We start from the raw sequence: 20783 nt of genomic DNA on the forward strand, positions 1-20783 counted from the left end.
AAGAAAAATTGTCTTGCAAATTAAGTTTTTCAATAGCAAAATAATCTTTGAGATTAGCGTGATAATGTTTTCATTTTTGATTAGAATATTTGTTTTTTATTATTTAAAGAAAATCTGCCAATGGTTTTAGAATTTTGGACTTATTTCTAAGGGTTCTTGCTTTTGCAAGTAGCTTCAGCTGAAGCACCAATCATATAAAGCTCAGAAACTCTTACTTTCTTTACCTCAGAGACAGCCTGAACTCAATTTTAACAGCAGTAACTTAGAAAAAAAACCTGTTGAACAGATAAAATATGAAAGCTAACTTTTTATAAAACAAAAACTATCTGAGATTTTATGCTTTATTTTACTTCTGAAATCATTAAAAATGGTAAATAGTCTTCCATTAGGCCATGAACACGCCACTATAATTAGTGAAATAGCATCAAAGTCAGTGTTTTAAGAGGGTCGATCCTCACTTCTAAAAATATCTCTTTAGAGTACCGCCACTAATAAGTAGGACCAGTACTCAGTACTGGCACGAACAAATACAAAAACTTTAATTGTGATTATTTTTTTAAGAAAAGAAAGATATAATTAAAGTAAAAATCAAGATTATTCTACGCCCACATATAAAAAAAAAGATGTATTTTAATTGATCAATGTTTACATTCAAGATTCTCTGAATTTTATATTTTGACTTCCATAAAAGAGAGTACTGTGACTTCTTGTAGTCCACTTACAGCAATGATCAAAAGTAATGAATACTGTGCCACATTTACTGAACCTAAAAATAACAGAAATTGATTTTTGTTCAGATGATTAAAAAAAAATAAAATAAAAAATGCTCTTGACAAAAAAATAAAAATAAAAAAAATGATGGTACTCTTAACTTAATATTTTGTTGCTCAACCTTTTGACGTAATCAGTGTAATCAACCAATTTCTGTAACTGTCAATCAGACTGGTGCTCCTCTCAACAGGTATTTCGGTGCGCTCCTCTCCAGCAAATTGCTTCAATTGTCTCCAGTTTGAAGGGCATGTCACCAAACAGCACAGCGACTATTTTCTCCCCTTAAACACACAGGCTGACTGATTCCAGGTTCGAACCCCCCTGTGACGGTCTGTAAAAACACAGATGTGAACTTTTAAGCTGTGTTGTAAAAGAGCAGTTTATCTGCGTTTTTCGCCTCTTTTACATCCTGATGCTTGATTTCCTGTTAACTCTTCATGAACTAAGTGTAGTCAAAGAAAACACAAAGCTTTTTTTTTTGTTAAAAACATGAACGGATCCATATTTTGACAGAAAAACGTCAGGTTTGAGTCTTTGTTGCTCATCGCTTGTGAGAGTAAATTTACAGGAAAGTGAAGAGTGGAGGAAAGCTGCAAAGACTTCAAAGGCACTTCAACAGCAAGGCTAAAAGGACAGTTGGAGAGTGGAGAGTGAACACTGGTGGGCAGAGAAGGATCCGGGCAGCACTGCTGGGAGAAAGAAAAAACGTGGTTGAATAGTTTGTTTCCCACCTGCAGGTCAGTGCAGTTTAGTCTGTCACCTCCGAGCCAAAGGGTGAGGGGCTTTCATACTCTAGCTAAGTCAGCATGGGATTTCTACAACCTTTTAATGTGAAAGTTTGCTCAACTGGTTATATGACACTGACTAAATGTGCACATGCCAGACCCCCCCAGATGCTGCAGCTACAGCTGTCTACTGCTCGTACATGAGCAGGCTGTTCGACTTTAAAAGGAGATTCTAGTGAGAATACATCAACGATATGTTACGTCCCCAACAGGAACTCCTGCCACGAGACTAGGGAAAAATACAAAAGGTGATCACAACATAACAACTGGAATAAAAGGAACACAGTTTATTAAATAAAAGGAAATCCTGTGTCCTGAAATGAAACAAGTTCAAACAAAAAGACAAACCAAAAGGATTGGAACTTTAGTCTAACATAAAATGAGTCAGATTCTCTGCTAAAAGCTGCCATAACTATTCAAAAGAAAAAAACAAAGCCCCAAAATCAAGACTACCAACACCGAACTAAAATAACAAAACCCAGTAGTATAAGACTGCTGAGGATAAAGGGGGTAAAACCGAATGACATAAAACCAGCACAACACCAACTAAACACCCAAATATCTCCTCTGCCTCCTGCTCTGCCCCTGTCAGGTGCCAAGTAAGGAATATTGGCCACACCTTCCAGGTGATCAGAATGAAAGGGGATGGAAAGGCAAGGCAGCAGGACGTAACTGATATAAAATAGAAACGATTTACAATTATTAAAAATAAATAAAGCAAATTCACCAGTTAAAACCAACCCAAAGGCATGAAGTGTTGCAGAAATGACCACTAGAGGGAGGTTTCAGAAGGGGGTAAGTTACCCATTGACTGCGTTGTGTAGAGACTGACTGATAATGAAGTAAATGCACGTAGAGCCTGGTGTTGAACCTTTTGTTGTTTGGTTGTTGATTTATTTTGTGACTTCTGTGGGTGAAGGCAATCGGTTTTAAATATATTAAAATGAAGCATGGCAGCATTTAACCATTTCAATAAATGTGTGTTCACCTGAAAACTTTGTAGCTCCAGTCAAAACCTTTCCTTAACCCTTTAACACCGTCGCTTAAACACCAAATCTTTAACATACTGTAACTTTTCAACCGTTAACGTCATCAGCGTAATTCCAGTAGATTCTGAAGGAGAGAAGCGGCTCGACGTAACATTTCAGTCGCAGGTGATGTCACCAGCAGGTGTAGCATTCTGCAGCGACTGAAGCGATTCTGGCCGTGTGACCACTGCGACGCGAGCGATTATGACTCGCTTGGAAGTATAGACCAGCCTTGACTCCAGAATAGCCTAAAAACTTTTTTTAAAGCCTAAATTAGCCAAAGCAACTAGCATGGAGCCAAAAATATTAGCTAAACTCCAAAATAGATACAAAAAAAGGAAAAAAACCTAAATTAGCAAAAGCAGCTAGCATGTAGCTAAAATATTAGCTAGTCCAAAATAGATAGAAAAAAGGGAAAACAAACCCTAAATTAGCAAAAACATCTAGTATGTAGCTAAAATATTAGCTAAACTCCAAAATAGCCTAAAACAATCATTGTAAATGCCAAAATAGTTCAAAAAGCTGGCAGAATGCAGAATGCCCATTTTTAAAACTTTGAAACCACAATTTTTTAACAATTATAAATAATAAAAAGGCAGCATTACCATTATTAAAAAAATTTATCAACTGAAATTTTCAATAACCTTCAACATTTTACTCTACAATATATTTTGTCAAAATTCTATAAGTTAAAAATAAGTGCAAGATAACATTAAGCCATTAATACCAATTAAATAAAATGACCCGGAGGGCCGGATCTGGCCCTCCGGGTCTTGACTTTGACATGTGTCCCAGAGTGTTACTTTTTTTTTTTAAGATTTTAGCTAAAAACTGCCTAATCAAACTGAAAAGACCACTAAGAACCCTGCAAAAGGTGATTGGAATTAACCTGTATGCAAATCAAGGGGAGTATAGCCAAATATTGGTCAATTTTTTGCTCATGATCTACCCTGAGCTATTCTGTTTTATAATTTCTTTTCCGTTAAATAAAAGACTTGTTTTTAAACTTCTTTCTCAACTTTTATCTACCTTTGGATCATGAGTACCTGGGAAATTATTACATTTCTTGTGGGATAGCACATTTGCCTGTGTTGTTTAAAACTGTTAAAAATAAAAAGATACAGTATTTCTCCTCCTTCTGATTTTAAAACCTTTCACTGTCTCCAACTGGTTGAAATTCCTGAGAAATATACTATTGAAGTATGATATTCTGTACCAAAAAGAAAAAAGAAGACGATGTGAGGTTGAAACAGATGTTAAATGCCTTCAAGTTCAGAAACACATCAGACTTGAACCTGCACTCCTTCTCTCAAAATAGTGATTTTTTTAGGGGGGTGAGGACAGAACCAGATAGGCAAGAGCAGGTTTTCCCTTTTATCTTGTTCCTTTAGGTAGAAGTTTGTAAATGTGACCTGAATTTGCTCATCATTTGTGTGTAAATTTAGCCGGCTGAGCGCGGACGGCGGTCCATCATTCCTCCTCCTTCGCTCTGTCTTTCTGACAGGCCAGCGAGTCTCCTGGTGAGAGCTGACCTTTCTGTTGAAGGGGAGACGGAGTGAGAGGCAGCAAGTGAAGCGAGAGGAGGAGGAGGAGGGATGCGTGTCAATGAGTGAATGATAATTCAGCGGGATCGCAAGATAATTGTGTGTCGTACAAAGATGTTTAGACGGATCGCGGAGCAGATGATAAATGTTTGTCTGTTTTGGAAGATATGTGTGACTGTGGAAGTGATTGCTAATGTGTTTGTGTATCGCCTTGTGTGAGGGAAAGTGGGGGGGTGATTGTGTGAGCTTATTTGTGTACCGTTTGCTCATGGTGGTGTGTGTAGAAATGATGGTAAATAGAGATATTTAGAGCATTTGTCTTCATGTGGTAACCATGACTACATCACAGTGGGAGAGGCTGTCTGTCTCAATGCATTATGACATCAATATTTAACTCTCAAAAAAAAAAGCCCACTATACATGGCAAAAACACTATCGTTAAAACAGCTGGTAAACACACACTGGCTGCCTGGAAACACAATCAATCCGTGCATTTACATGTAAATACACATGATTGAGAGCTGCAGGTGTGTGGCTCTTCACACTGAAACACACTCTCACACTGTCAGATGCATATGCACTCAAGTGGAGCCAAAAGAAAACCTGTTAAGAGTCTCAGAGGGAAACGTGTTAGACACTGAGCACCTTGCATGGCAGCAATGTGTGAAATTTTGCAGCAGTCTTACCCAAATATCATTTTTTTCCACGTTGGGAAATTGAAATGTAAAATTCCTGATGGAGGGATTAAAAAGTTAGTGAGAATCAAAATTTCAGCTAAACTTGTGCTTAATATCTTAATTTACATTTTTTAACTCTAAAACAAGACTGGATTAGCAATAAAACAAGTACACTGATGCCACAACCGTCTACAAAAAAGACTAAAAAGTGTGGTCATGTGACCCAGCTAGCAAGCAAGTTTATTTATAAAGCACAATTCCTGCTCAAGGCAATTCAAAGTGCTGTACAAAAATATATAAAATTACAAAAGGAAATAAAAATCTCCAGTGCAAAGAGCTCAGAACTGGACTAATGTGGTCATATTTCCTGGTTTTTGTCAGGACTCGAGCTGCAGCATGTTGAATAAGTTGTAGTTGTTTGATCCCTCGTTTAGAGAGCCCAGTGAGGAGGCCATTATAATAGTCCAACCTACTGGACACAAAGGCAGGGAACGGTTTGTAGGGGTTGTAGGTTATTTTTGCAGTTATGTTACTGGTCCAGCCATTTGGGATCAGATGGAACCAAAAGGAGTTTAGCATTCCTGCACTAGATAGTCCTGCACTATATACCGTATTACCCTAGTGGTGGAAGAAAAATCCACAGAATAGCCACACCTTTGGATAAACTGCATGATTCAAAACCTAGGAAAAAAGTAGCGGCTTATAGTCCAGAAAATACAGCAATAATAGCTCTATCAATAATAAGTGATTCGGCTTCTATTCTTTGGGGCATTTTTTCTGACTTGATAAAAACTAAACAAAAATAAAGCTACAGATAACAAGTTATAGGTTGTTTTTCTATTATGTTAATGGACTGGTCAATTTGAGATCAGGCGGGTTAAATGTGGCCCCTGGACCAAAATGAGTTTGACACCCCTGCACTAGATAGTCCAGCACTATAAACCATAGTTTTTTCGTAGTTGGGGATTAGGCTGTGAATTCAGTCATAGCCATACACCAGGGGTGTTAAACTCAATCGCATAGAGGGACAAAATCCAAAATGCACCTGTTAGGTGTAAACAACCTGTAACATTTCTCTGAAAGGAAGACAAGAGAGGGGTCAGTTCTTAAATCAGATTTTACTTGAACGAGGAGAACAGACAGAGAATGTTCAAACCAGTCTCCACCCGCTCAGAAGATCTTGGTCCAGAGTTTCCATATTTATAACCTTTCAGGGGCGATCTTAGTTATATTTACATTTGCTGCTCTCAAGGTGTGGAATGAAAAGCAGCCTCAACAATAGGTCGGCGTCAGCCTCTTCGAGTATCTGTAATGTGTCAGCCTCCAGACAGCCTTCAGCCTGGATGACTGCAAGCTTCCAGATACCAGCTGAGCACGACCTCAAAGGAACAAAAAGAGAAAAGAGGTTAAAATCATACAAAGCAAATATGGGAGAAATGTATGTACAACTCTATCAACACCATAGGTCGCGGGCCGAACAGGATAAACATTTATTGAACACTCTAAAACTACATTTTTTAAACTTTATAACTTTTTGACATTACTAAGGACTAGATATATAGCATTACCTGCACTAATGCTAATGTGAATGCTGTAATCTGAATTTGGCCGCTGAAAATGCTAGTGCTGATAACTGAACATGCTGAAAATGATAGCTGAAAATTCTAAAGCTGATAGCTAGCTAAAATATTACCTACATGTTATATTAGCTTAAAAAAACTTAGGTTAGCCACAACAGCTATGATGTATCTGAAAAAAAAGCTAAACTTCAAAATGTCCTAAAAAACTTAAAAAAAGTCAAAATTAGCCAATTCAGCTAGTGTGTAAATATTCGCCTAACTCAAAAATAGCCTTAAAAAACAAACAAAAAAAAGCCTAAATTAGCAAAAACAGCTAGCATGTGCCTGAAATATTAGCAAAACTCCAAAATAACCTAAAAAAAATCTTCGTAAATGCCAAAATAATCCAAAAACCTAGCCAATTTTTAAAACTGTAACGTTTTAACATGATTATGAATAATAAAAAGGCAGGAATATTATTCCAGAATAAATCAACTTAAACCTTATATAACTTTCAATATTTTACTCTCCATAAAAATAGTTAGAAACAAGCGCAAGATAACATTGACCCATTACTAACAATATAATAATATGATCTGAATCATATAATTACCCCGGTTGGCCGGATCCGGTCCCTGGGCCGTGACATTGACACATGTGCCATAGACTTTTTAATGAAAGTAGTCACTTGAACACAGTTTGCGAAGGGTGGTGTGAAGGCAGCTTAAAGCTTTAGGGTCGTCTTCAGCACCAGAAAAGTCAGATTAACACAGAACAATTATACTTGATTACCAAAAAAAATCACATCCTTGGATTTGTTTTCTTCAAGCTGCATGTTTAAAAGCAAACCCTATTCAGTCTTAAAAACCTAACCATGATGAAGTCCTGCTCTCCACTGCAGCGTTCAAACCTGTCAGGCCAGAGCTTCAAAGAGAAAGAACTGAACCTGCAGAAAATGTGTGCAGAACGATTTGGTATTAATTTGGTCAAATTAGACACAAATACATGACACACTCAAAAACCCACATCCCAAAAATGGTGTGGGATCACAGCAGCAGCAGCTAATAATTTACCAGTTTAAATACTCCTTCTCTTCCTGGTTAATTAGCATAGTGTGTTCTGAATCATTTAAACCGTGCTAAGGTCAGGGACAAAACAGGAAATATTGAATAATTTAAAATTCTGAAACTCTTTGTGCAGTGACAGTTTATTTTAGAGACTTTTTCTTCATAAAGAAACTTTCAATCTTGATGTGTGTGCATCATACAGGGCAGACATTCATTAGTGCAACTGAGAGGAAGCTGTCATAGCCCATTCTGTGCACATTCAATAAGATGCATTCAGTCTCTGACGCCGTGCTGTACTGTAAACTGTAGCATAAACAGTAGAAAATAAATAGGATTCACGAGTTCATTAACCCCAGGAAAAGTTTTTGGTGCTAAGAAACGAAATTAATTAGTTTGTCAGATGTAATTCTGGGCATTGATGTTTTTACGTACGATGAACAGAAGTCAATTAAAACTTTAATCCACCTTATTTACATGACAAAAGAAAACCAAAGCAGGGAATAACGAAGCCCAATGACCGAAATTTTAAACTAAGACCCGGGGAACAATCCCAGCGCTGGAACAGAAGCGGTGGAGCATTGTGGGGATCGCTTGTTTAGTTCTGCTTTCATTTTTTTGAACAGCAGGATTTTTGTGCTTAGTGTTTTTGGTTGGTGACATGTTTATTATTCTCACCAGGCTTGCATTAATCACCACAGCTGCTTGACAGTTTGGACAAGTTGTGGGTCAGTCGTGTTTCTGCGGTGCGATTTAAAAGCTTTTTGTAGCAACACTATGGTGTAAACATGGAGACGATTTTTGGAGACACTGGAGCAGAAAAATATAGACAATGAAATAATGGACGAAAAGTGTAAAAAAATGACTTTTGTCAACAAAACGTACAATTTCTAAAGCAATTATGATGGTGGAAATCTGATTAAATTAAAAAAACACATTTTATCAGCTTTAGGACAAGCAAAAAATAAAGTTCAATAAAATAATTATTATGGTCTGAAGGATTCTTTATCTCCAACAATCAAAAAAATGAATGAGACCAAAATCTCTTGCAAACTCTTAACCAAAAATAAGTATACTCAATTTTTTAAGCATACTTTTTTAAAACTAAAATTAAAAAAGGTTCTTATTAGAGATAAATGTTACAAGTTCATGTTAAGTACATTTGGGTTATACTACAAGACTAAATATATTTAGCTTATTTAAACGTTTGATCAAGATATGCTTTAGTGTAACCATTGGTGTACAAGTATCATTTTTCTTTTTTTTAATAGCTGTACCATTTTAATGTATGAGGAGTATCAGGAGGCACTTAAACAAGCAGTGTTGCATTATCCAACGTTATATATTTTATAAAACACGGGTGGGAGATCAATAAACCCTTTTCTCTGTGACGTCAGACAAAATGGCGACAGGGCCGAAAATGTGAATTGTGACTTTGGGTTTAGGGATCTAGACAGACAAAGCTGACAACTGAACGCTTTGACCACAAGTTTACGTAAATAATAAAAGGTGAAATTACCAATTATGATGGACTTTTTTCAAAGTATTCATTTCATAAATGTCCTATCTAACTCTATCGGTTTTCCTCTTTTGGATCATTCACAAATCAAAATACAAATGTATGATATCCTCCAATATTTGAGGTTTTATTGAAAATATCGTCCTTTCATTTGAGCAGATATTATTCTAACTGTTTCTATTTTGGCTGAACATATATTAAGTGGGATCAGTCACAAAATCTGATAGAAATTTACATTTACATTTAATACTTTTACAAAGACGCACATCGCTGCATTACCCACACAAATTTTAATCGCTTCCCAAGATAAATGTACTTGTTGTTTAGAGGATAATGTAAAAACAGGAATGGTTGGCAGACACGCTGAAATTGTCTGACATTATTGCATGAATAATTTAATTTGTCACTGCCAAAAAACATTTTTTTACACAGCATTAAAAGTAGAGTAGATGTATTGTTGGGATATTACCAGTATATTAAAAATGTATTTTTAACAGTAGAAGTTCATTATTTGTAAACCAAAAGTAAACCTTAAAAGCTACATTAGATATGCTTCAAAGTGTACTTCGATAAACTTAACGTAAACTTGAAGTTTATTACCAGTGAATTAACAGTTTACCAGAAAGGTTATTTTTAGTAAACTTTCATAAACTTAAAGTACATTTAAAGTTTATAATCAGTAAACTAATAGTATGCCAGAAATGTTAAGGTTTAAGAATACTTAAGTATGCTTTTTATAAACGAAAAGTAGGCCAACTGAATCTCAAGAAGTACTTGTTAGTAAACTGCCAGTATACTTTTTAAGTGTACTTGGTAAACTTGGGAAAATATACTTTTCCGTACTTAAGTATACTTTAAAACATTAACTTGAAGTATACCTATTTTTGGTCTCCTTCCAAATGAAGTAACAGAGCCAAAAAACGTTTTGGGATATCCAACAAGATATAAAAAAACAATATATTAAATTGAAACTTTTGTTAGAGTACCGGTAATCTTCGCAACGATTTCACACGAATGCCACTAAGTTCAATTTAAAACCACCTCCAAAGTTCTGTTGACCTTTGATCTTGGGAAGAGGCCACCATCTTGAATTAAAAAAATACTTTTAGTACCAGCTGTAAATTTAAATTTTCTCCTAGGGATTTCAACCTATCGCCTCCTAAGTCCTCAATCATCGTTGGGAAGAAACTTAGAGAAAAAATACTGGATTTAGAAAAAGTAGATTTTGAACAGCGTTAGCGTGACGAGCTTGCAATAGAGACGTTCCTCTTTTACTCCCACATTTTTGATCTGAATATCATGAAACTTTAACACACAAGTCCTTGGCTCAGGATAAACAAAATGATATGACAAATTGTATGAATATATCAAGAATGTGGGCGTGGTTAACAAAAAACTTCCGTTGCCAAGGAAATTCCAAAATGTACTTTTGCTTATTCTTCTAAGAAGTACATAGAAAAGTTTGTCACCTCCAAGTGACCATTTAATGTAATAGTTGCTATGGAGATAAACCAACGGAAAAGCCGTAATTTTGAAAAAACTTGTTTTTTCTTTTTAGTTTGTGGTTATAGGAGCAGAAGGGGAGTGGAGGGTACCAGCCGCTCAGACAGAGAGAACGGGTCAAAAGGGAGCGGCGAGGGCGGCTATCTTCTACTGGAAAGAAGTAATTGATCGTAACTTGAAATGGGCTTTCTGTCTTTTTAAAATATGGATTTATGTGGCATTTACGTTGACTTTATTGGGAAGATGCACTGTCCTTACTTTTAAAAAGGTCTGTGTGATTTTACTATTCTGTCTTTGTCTCGGTTGCTCTTTTCAACAGCTGGTCCTGCATGTTGAGCGCGCAGCCAGAGCTGCTGGGAAAAAATGGAGAAAATCACTTAAGTGAATCCCAGTTAGACAAAGTAAATAAAGTCACAGCTCCTCATCCGACAATATCTGCCGGAATGATGTAAACATTTTAGACGGATGGAGTCTAACAACATCAAAGTATCAGAGCGATAGTTTTTCCCTTGATAATTCCCTGGTGAAATCGTGTTTCCTAATACTATCCATCACCCTGCTCTGTTGGTGTGTGTGTGTGAGACAGATTGGGTTTGATACGACAGGTGTGTGGGTGATGGAGGAAAAAAAATTGCAGAGAAACTGAGAGAAAGAAAAAGAGAGAGAGTGAATCATTCCCTGAACAGACCACCTCGACACCGTGATATCAGATGCATTATTTGATGATTGGATCGCTGGCAACAAAAGCTGATAGATCTCCGTCTGAAATTGATTTCTGTCTGGATGTGGCCCTCAAACGCACACACACACATCTACACACACACACACACAGCCGATGAGACAGAAAGCCAGGAGAAACTAATTACCAGTTCACTGAGTGTCTGAGAAGCCCGAACCTCAGAGAAACCACCTGAAGGACTGGCAGAAAGGCAACTAGAGATGAAATAAATTGGAAAATTAATGTTCTATTATTGGAGCGAGAATGTGTGGGCTGCTATTTTCTCAGAGTCACATAGTTAGATCACCTCTGTGGTCACTTTCAGTCATTTTCAGGGTCAAGTTTATTGAACTATTGAAAAATAATGGTGCTGCACTGCAAGCTGGCAAACCGTCTTCAAATGAATGCTTGGAAAATGGTGTCAGATTTACAGTTCTCTGTCAAAAATGTTATCATATCTGTGGTGACTGTGGCTCTCCTTCACTTTTTTTCCAGTATTTTTCTTGGGAGCAAATTGAGTTTAGTAGGGAGCTGATACATTGTTGGTAAAAATATAATTTGGTTAACAAAGGAGTTTATTGTGTTTGATATGTCTAAGAAATTTTAGGTAGGTCAAACTAGGGGCAAAGGTCTGGCAATACAATACATATCACGATACACGTGCAGCTATACAATATGTATCACAATACTTGTGTTGCTCTATGGTGTGTATCATGATACACGTGTTATTATACAATAACTATCACAATACGAGTGTTGCTATACAACATGTATAAGAATACACCTGTCGCTTTATGGTGTGTATCATGATACCTGTATCGGTATACAATTGGTTCACGATATTTTTGTCGCTATACAGTTTGTATCATGATACACCTGTCACTACACAATATTTATCACGATACCTGTGTCGCTATATGATATTTATCACATTTTTCTCGCTATGCAAAATGTATCATGATACGCGTGTTGCTATACGATAAATATCGCAATACTTGTGTTGCTTTAGTGTGTTTCGTGATACATGTGTCAATATATGATATGTATCACAATACTCATGTCGTTATATGGTGTATATCACGTTACACGTGTCATACAGTAAATATCATGATACTTGTGTTGCTATACAATATGTATCGTTTTACACGTGTTGCTATACAATAAGTATCACGATACTTGTATTGGTTTATGGTCTGTATCATGATACATGTGTCACTACACGATATGTATCACAATAGTCTTGTTGCTATATGATGTGTATCACGAAAGACGTGTCATAATACAAGAAGTATCACAATACTCTTGTCACTATATGGTGTGTATCATGATACGTGTGTCACTATACGATAAGTTTTACAATACTCATTTCGTTATATGGTGTGTATCATGAAACAAGTGTCATTCAACAATAAGTATCATAAAACAAGTGTCGCTAAACAATTTGTATCATTGTATACATGTTGCTATACGATAAGTATCATGGTACTTGTGTCAGTTTATGGTGTGTATCATGATACCCTTGTCATTGCGCGGTATGTATCACGATACATGTGTTGCTATACGATATGCATCACAATACACATTTCACCATACGATATGGATCACGATACTCTTGTCGCTATATGGTGTGTATCACGAAACAAGTGTCCTTATACAATAAGTATCACGATGCTCGTGTCACTATATGATATGTATAACGATACACTAAACAATATATATCATGATACTCTTTTTGCTATATGGTGGTAATCACAATACTCATGTCGCTATACAATATGTATCACGATATGTCACAAGGCAGTACCAGAGACAATATTTAACTATTTTTTTCATGTATTTAATGATCAGAGCATTAATTAGTCGACACTCAACTTTCCCTGATTTTCACAACCAAATATTTTTCAGCATGGAAATAAAACCACAATGATTAAATGTACCTTAACCAGTAATGTTCTATGGGTATGATTGAGAAAGTAAACTTCTTTATGTTTCTAAAACTGCTAAATGCAGCTGAACCGATAGCTTTAAAGCATGAACTCTTTCCAGAAAGATTTCAGTGTGATTAAGCATTGAGGCAGAGCGATTGAGTGCTTGAATGTTGCTAAAAGTCTTAATTTAGTTCTTGAAAACAGTCTGTTCTGCGGCTCTGTATGTTCATTTTCTCACACGCTGAAGTGAGGTTGTATTTCACTGTTCAACGCCGCAATGATGGTCTTTTTTAGAGCATTATACACATAACTCAGGTCGCTGACGTTCAATAGAACTTTGGGTCGTTTCATCTTCTGCATTGAGACTGAAGCTCTGCACGCAGCATGCGCTGCGCGTCTGGTCTCACTCGTTTTTCCATGAGCCATGTAACCGTATTTTTTATAAAGTACCAGTACCAACCAAATCCGAATTCTTCCTGTACCCCAGGGGTCTGCAGCCTTAAATGCTAAAAGAGCCATTTGGTCCAGATTTTTATGGACTGAAACTCAGCAAGAGCTGCAAAGTCACAACTCAAAGTTAGAAAAATACATTTTATTTATGTTTTTGTGGCCAGTAAGTCATTCATTTATAAAATATAGCTTTAATATGTTCTCTACAAATGTGTTTGTCTATATATAACAAATTTAACTTATTTTACTTTTGAAAATAGCACATTCAAGTTCCTATCAAAGTAAAATACAGTCTGTGTTTGATCAGATCCTTTAGCTGCAGCAGATTTATTTTAGTTAAAATACATACAGAAACATGAGATTTGCTGTCATTGACTTGAGTTCCTTCATCCTTTTTCTTTTTTTTACTAGTGAATAAAGACATTAGCGTGAATCCAAATCATTTTATAAAAATCTATATATGTGTAGATGTATATATGTATATATGTAAATGCAATAAGATAATCTCACTCTGACAGAAGATTCAACCTTTTACCTTCATTTTATTCAGTTAAGAATATCACGCATGAATCACGAAAGACCAAAATTTAATACGAGGAAAATAGGCAAAATGTACGTAGAGGCTGTAGGACATACATGGTCTTTAGAGGGAGGTGCTTAGCATTTCCAAATGGTCACAGAAGAATTATCCATCGGCAGTATAAGTAAATTAAAAAAATGAATCATTTTAGAATTAAAGATTTCTTCATACAAAGATATCTACAATCATCTGAATTTGATATTGATCATTTCAAAAGTAGATAAAATCAAATTAATCAGGAGGATACTAAAGACAAAGAATACATTTTTACACACTTTTCAGCTCATATCAGGTTTTTATTTATTCCATTTTACAATAGGATTTCCTTTTTCCCCTTTCTTTGCACATATTTTTATGGAGCAAAAAAAAAAAAAGTCAAATCTGCAACTTTTTTTCCGTCCATTGAAAAGCAGATTAGCTGTCTTCAGGTTCGCAACATCTCTGCCTCTGCCCATGTATAGAAATAACATTAGTGGTCATGGCGATGCTGTTACCGGTGCTTGTGAGTGTGTTTGTGTGAGATGGGCAGGGGGTTACCGCTCTGTCAGAACTCTTCTGTCACACTCGGTAATGATCAAAGCTCTCCCTGGGACCCCCTACCGTACAACCAGTCAACTGGACAGAAATTGCTCAGCCATGCAGCTCGTGCTCTACACAGTCAGTACAGGATCCCTCTCACACATAGATATAGGTACACACATTTCTGCATGTGACCTCTGCTTCTGCTTTCTTTCATCCATGCAATTCTTTACTCTTTTTTTTTTTCTTTACATCACTCTGTGTTTCCACCTGCTGTTTCAGCTCCTTTGGTTTTCAATTCCCACTTTAATGCATAACCACTCGACTCCCTCTGCTCCTGTGTTGAATCATCTTTCTGTTAGTTTGCATTTTTCTTTGTGTGTCTGTGTGTGGGGGGAATATATGCTGCTTCACAACGTTTTTAAGTTCATTTCACTCTGCAAAGTCTTTTTTTTTATTCGATTCTCCTTTTTTTCCCACATTGTTTGTCTTCCTGTTCTCTGCATCACCTTCTGTTTTAATGACTGCGCTGCAAAAAGCGTACTCTTTGAACAGAAATCTAAATTTTTGTTTCCAAAAAAGTGCCAGTCTAACTTGTCAACGTTTATTGAACTCTAATAGAACATCCTTAAAATTTAGCGTCTTTTAAGTCTGGTTTTTCTATTGTTAAGAGCATGAAGCAAAGGATTTTGACTCATTTTAATAGAAATTTCCTTAATTCTAGATGCAACACATTCTCATTCCCAAGTCGTCACATGAGGACCTCTCCATGTCACTTTTTGATATTTTGGGTGTCCCCAACTCATTGTTTTTTTGACGTGCTGGTTGTTCGTAATATCAAGGAGCCGCAACCCTTGGGACACGGTACTGGAAACGGTACCGGACACGGTACCGGACGTGGAATGGTCTTCAGGGCGTGGCCAGTACCGGTACACTAACACTAACCCCACGTCCAGGTCCGGCCCTGGGCGGCAAGGCCCCCGGGCAAAAAGTAAGCTTGGTGGCCCCTGCAGGATATAAAACTCAAACGTCTCAGCTGGGGCTCAAATCGGGTAATTCTTCAAGCAACCACGCCAACAGCCACTGGGCAGACAGTAATCTAGTGGAAAGTAGAGACATTTCAAATGTGAAAGTGTTGAAAGAAAAAACTTGATCATTAAATTTGACAAAAATGCGGGGAGGAGTGAATGTCCAAGCAATTGATTTCAGTAAAACAGACAAACCCCTGCTTTGAGCCCGTGTTTCCTCCTCTTCCTTTTTTTTCATCTAAGTTTTAAGAAAGCGAAACAGCACCAAACAGCAGCAGTGGCGACAGGAAGGGAGGGGCTCTGCACGGAAGAGTTACTAATTACATCAAATTTTTGGGTTGTTTATTTACGCTTTTCATTTAATTTTTTTTTTGGTTCATCAAACTGCTTTACAAAAGGAAAAAAAAAAAAAGAGATTATATTCACTGTGATTTGGCGCCCCCTCCAGGTCGTCTATGCCCAGGGCCGGCCCTACCCGCATCAGACGCGATACCAGACGTGGTACCAGATGTGGTACTGGACCAGACCCAGTACTTGATGTGAATCGGGCGCGGACGGGATACCAGACGCGAACCGGTACAGTGTTAGGGTACTGGTGCGCTCCCCGTCCCAGTACTGGACCAGCTAAGGTTCGCGTCCAGGAGGTTGGGACCCGTGATTTGATGGGGGCAGCCAGCGACAAGTTAGGAACACCAAAACATAAAAAAACTGACGCGGAGGGGTCCTTAACTAAACGTCAATATTTGACGACTTGGGAATGGAAATCTGTTGCGAGAAGAAACAAAAAATTCTTGACTGTTGATTTGGAGAAAATCTTGGAAACATGTAAAGCAGGAGTGTCAAACTCAATCACAGAGTGGGCCGAAGTCCAAAACACACCTTAGGTTGCGGGTCGAACAGGATAAACATTGATTAAACACACTAAAACTACATTTTTAAAACTTTAAAATGTAGCTGTTCAACAGCCAGTACCTGTCCCCTAACCCTAGCCTGTTCCGCATCTGGTACGGCTTCTGATACCAGTACTGATCCAACTGTTCGGTATCTGGTTAAGGTTAGGGTTAGGATATCGGTGCGGTCCATGCACCAGACCGGTACCGGTTTGTGGCCCGGAGGTTGGGGAGCCTTGATTTAATTGGACATCAAAAATGGGGACACCCAAAACTTAAATTGTTGAAGGTCCTTAGCCATGCGTCAATGTATGATGAGAATATGTTGCAATATTTTACCAGCGCAAGATAACATAGGGCCATTAAAAACAAAAATGATTTGGTGGGCCGGATCCGGCCCCCGGGCCTAAACTTTGACACATCAGGTGTAGAACAAAGATAAGTTAAGACAACTCAAAACCTGGTAAAATATCTTCAATATCTAAAAAAAAGGTTTTAAAACATTGCAAGTATAGTTTTCAGTGTGGATATTCTTAAACATGTTTGTGTACATATCACTCTCCAGTAGTATTATTTGTAATGTTTTCACTGTTTTTCAACTCAGTAGACAATTCTTTGCATTTTTCTCTTTTTTATCGTTGATAATTAACTTTGATGTTTCTATATACAAACAAATTTTGCAGGGTTAGATTTGCTGCATCTGCAATTTGCAATCTTTTATTATTCTTTATTATTAAAAGGATTTTTTTCTTAATTTCAGTGTACCTGAAATCACAGTCTAAAGATATACTGGACTTCACCAAAAATCTGTTCTTTTAGAATCTTCTGAGGGGTTAGATTTTACTCTGTCGCAGGGTTAAAACCCCAATCAAAAACAGAACAGCACTCCACCGACATCCCTGTGATTACTGAAGAGATTCAAGCCCTCCCTCTCCTCATCACAAACCACTGATTTGTGGTCCTTCGCGCTCACTTTCAAGAGAGACCCGGCATCCCAGCTCTCCTCTCCTCACATCCGCATCCCCTCCTCCGAGCCCTGCGACAGACTTCAGAGCAAACGGGCAGGAAATAGAGCAGAGAGACGCATCAGCCCAGCATGGGCCTAGAACCAGACCAACACTCTGCAGACTGCATCTGCCCTCGTACAGAAGAACCATCAGGGAGCCGCATCTCATTTTGAACTTATGGGCTCAAAAAAGCTCTGACCACTGATGACTATGTCCATCATATGGTGGTTTAATGTGTGCATAAAAATGTTTACGTTATTTGATTACCTTGCCTTTGACTCTATCCATTTGTATCATATTTAATTTCATTTTTGAGACCATTGTCTTATTAGCACTATCCAAACTTTCCTGAAAAAACCCATTGTACATAACTTGGTCCATATTATCTGCCTTGTAGTTCATCATCCTTCCACTAGGGGCAATAGAACAGATTTTTATTCTCATTTCAAAATGGCTGCTTCCATGCCACTTTTGGCGGGAAAACTTTAGCCAATTTTCAAGACTTTATGATCGGAATAGTAGAATAACTTGGATAGAATAACTACATGCTGTATCAAAAAATGCAAAATTAGTTTATAATTAATTCTTTAAAAATACGTTTTTCAAATCAGAGACAGTGGGCAAATTTTGTTCTTTTTTCCTGAACATTCATCAATATTATCTTGAACTAACATTCTCATTAGAAAAAAAGTATTTAATATTTATCACTATATCAAAAAAAATATATAATGGTACATTTTTTTTGTGGATTTCATTAAAGAATTTATAAACATCTTAATTTAAAAAAAAATCTGTTAATTTTGTAACGGAATGAGGTTTACGGGGGTTAAATTAATTAAAAATGTTAATAGATCTACTGTGAATGTAAGGTTTGTATAGGATTTTCAATTCAATTAATATCTATATGCTTGTTATAAATCAGGGAATAAGAAAACTCTAGACCATTTTGGTATTAAAAAAATCTAGCTCTTTATAAAAGATATATAATATGTAATGAATTTTTTCCACATACTAAATTGAGAAGTGAAACCAATTTTAGTGCTTCTAAAAAACAAGAAGTCCGGGTGCTGCTCAGCAACCATGAGATTCTATAAATTATTCTTTGAGAGCCATTTTAAATCAGACTGTGTCACCTTTAATCTATCATTACAGGGGTTGTCTTTTCTCTCCTGGACTTAAAAGCATCAGATCACCCCCAGCTCATGTGGAAAAAAAGAACTTATTGCTGATTACAGCTGAAAATGCTTGAATGCCTGGTGCTTTCCATTCTGTTCCAGACGTTTCTCTACTTCGTTCTTACAAAAATGAAACCAAAAGGTAACACTTAAAACTAGTCACTCAGATTACACTTTGGCTTCAGGACTTATCATTTCACATGAAATAAAACAAGACAGTGATATAAAGAGCCAAACAAACCAAAATAGTAGAATATATTTTTGTGGTTAATATCTCTGTGGAGCTAAAATCCTCTCTTTCAGCTCTCTGGCTGGTGAACAAGCAGAGCGCCACCACGGCTAACAGATTCCCGTGGATTTAGAGCACAACGGGTGGGCAGTCATCCACCCCACAACCCTTCATACCCCTTTCACCCAGTCACATGCGTCCTTCCTCTCAGTGCACCGCTCTCTAACTGCATGGTTTTCTGTGCAGTCTGGCTTATTAGCGGCTGCTGAATTGAAAACCAGTAAAAAAAAAGAAAAAGAGCATGCAGCCAATGTAATCCTCATGTTTCTGTCTGAATAAAAAAGCAAAAACATATATTTGTTTCCGTTTCTTTATACAGGCATACATACAAACTTGTCATGGTTTTCAAAAACAGATATATGCATGATCTTCAACAAACAGAATCTCTATTGTTAAAGACCAACTCTTGTGAAAAATAATGCTTTTATTGTGACAGATTTCTGGTTTGAAATAAGACCGCTTGTTTACTTTTGGTTGTGGCTAACTATGCATTAACTTAGCAAATCACTGTATACTATCACTGTTTCTTACATTGTATGTTAGTTTGTCGTAATGTGTATACACACTAACATCCAAAAAGACAAAGTTTGCCTTCCTTAATCACCAAACACCCAGTACTCACTAAACACTATGCATCATCATGACTTGTTGAGATGAAACATAGCAATGTTAGAGCATTTAAAACCTGTTCAACAAAACTTTTTATGTGTAAACGAACTTTCAGACTACTGATCCTACTCTCTGCCTTCTTCATTGAGCAGTAGTAGCATGCTAACGGTCACCTCGCCTGTGTAGAGACGTTTTAGGAAAGGGAATCAAGTCTCAGACTGCTTCTACCAAACACTGAACATTACATTGACAAAACTTTAAAAACATTCTGATGTGGGGTAATTAAAACACAACTAACAGGTCATAAAGATAAAGACAGCGATAATGTGTCTTTCATGCTAGTTAGCATTAGCCCAAATGAAAGTGATAATTGGATTCCTACGTAATTTTCAGTTCTGAACTTTTTTTCTTGGTTGCATGGACGTGGAGGAACGGTTAAGGTAATAATTACGGTTACGCTTCAGGTTAATGCGCCAAATGTTCCCGAGCGCGGCTGCAGCTGCATGACAGCTAACGAGACTAACATTAAAAACGTGCGACCAGTAACAACATTTAGCCTTTGATGCACATAAAACACATGAAACGATGCAGCAATCTTCACCTTCAACTATTACGTGTTGCCAACATGAATTTCCGTCAGTTTTTGAGCTAAATATGTGCTAAAAACATCAGCCTTAGCAAGTTACCGTTGACGTTTGCTAAGGAAAATGATGACAAATACAAGTTAAATCATTTTTTCATTTTTATTTTGGATTATTTTGCTAGAAAGGCAAACGATCATTTATAGTGACTCTTGGTAGCTCCAGAAGACATCCTGTAGACTCCAAATTCTCTTCAATTTCCATGTAAACAATGGTCTACTGCCCCAACCGGAAATGACTGAGCGGTCATGTTTCGAATGCAGAAATAGGTCGTGCATATAGCCCATTTGTTGAAATTTTCATTCCTTTATTCAAATTGTTGTGAAAAGGGTTTTTTGTGACGTAGATTAGAAGATAAACTGGGCGGGCCAAAGCCTCCCTACTTCACTTCATTTTGATGCCTCCATGTGTAGACGACTAGATCCATGTGCGTTTCCATTTTCTTCATCTGAACTAGCATGTGGATCAAAACTGTACAGCTGGATAGCTTCAGTATTGC

General features: G+C 37.1%; 1 long non-coding RNA gene across 1 annotated transcript; it reads left to right on the plus strand.

The window, feature by feature from the left end:
* Positions 1-10331: 10331 nt before the first annotated feature.
* LOC118599005 lies at positions 10332-17828 on the plus strand. The gene is made up of 2 exons (XR_004948264.1): positions 10332-10610; positions 17324-17828. It is a non-coding gene; the product is annotated as an uncharacterized LOC118599005 (long non-coding RNA).
* Positions 17829-20783: the final 2955 nt, after the last annotated feature.

Source organism: Oryzias melastigma, linkage group LG7 (genome assembly GCF_002922805.2).
Source record: "Oryzias melastigma strain HK-1 linkage group LG7, ASM292280v2, whole genome shotgun sequence".
Classification (NCBI taxonomy): Eukaryota; Metazoa; Chordata; class Actinopteri; order Beloniformes; family Adrianichthyidae; genus Oryzias; species Oryzias melastigma.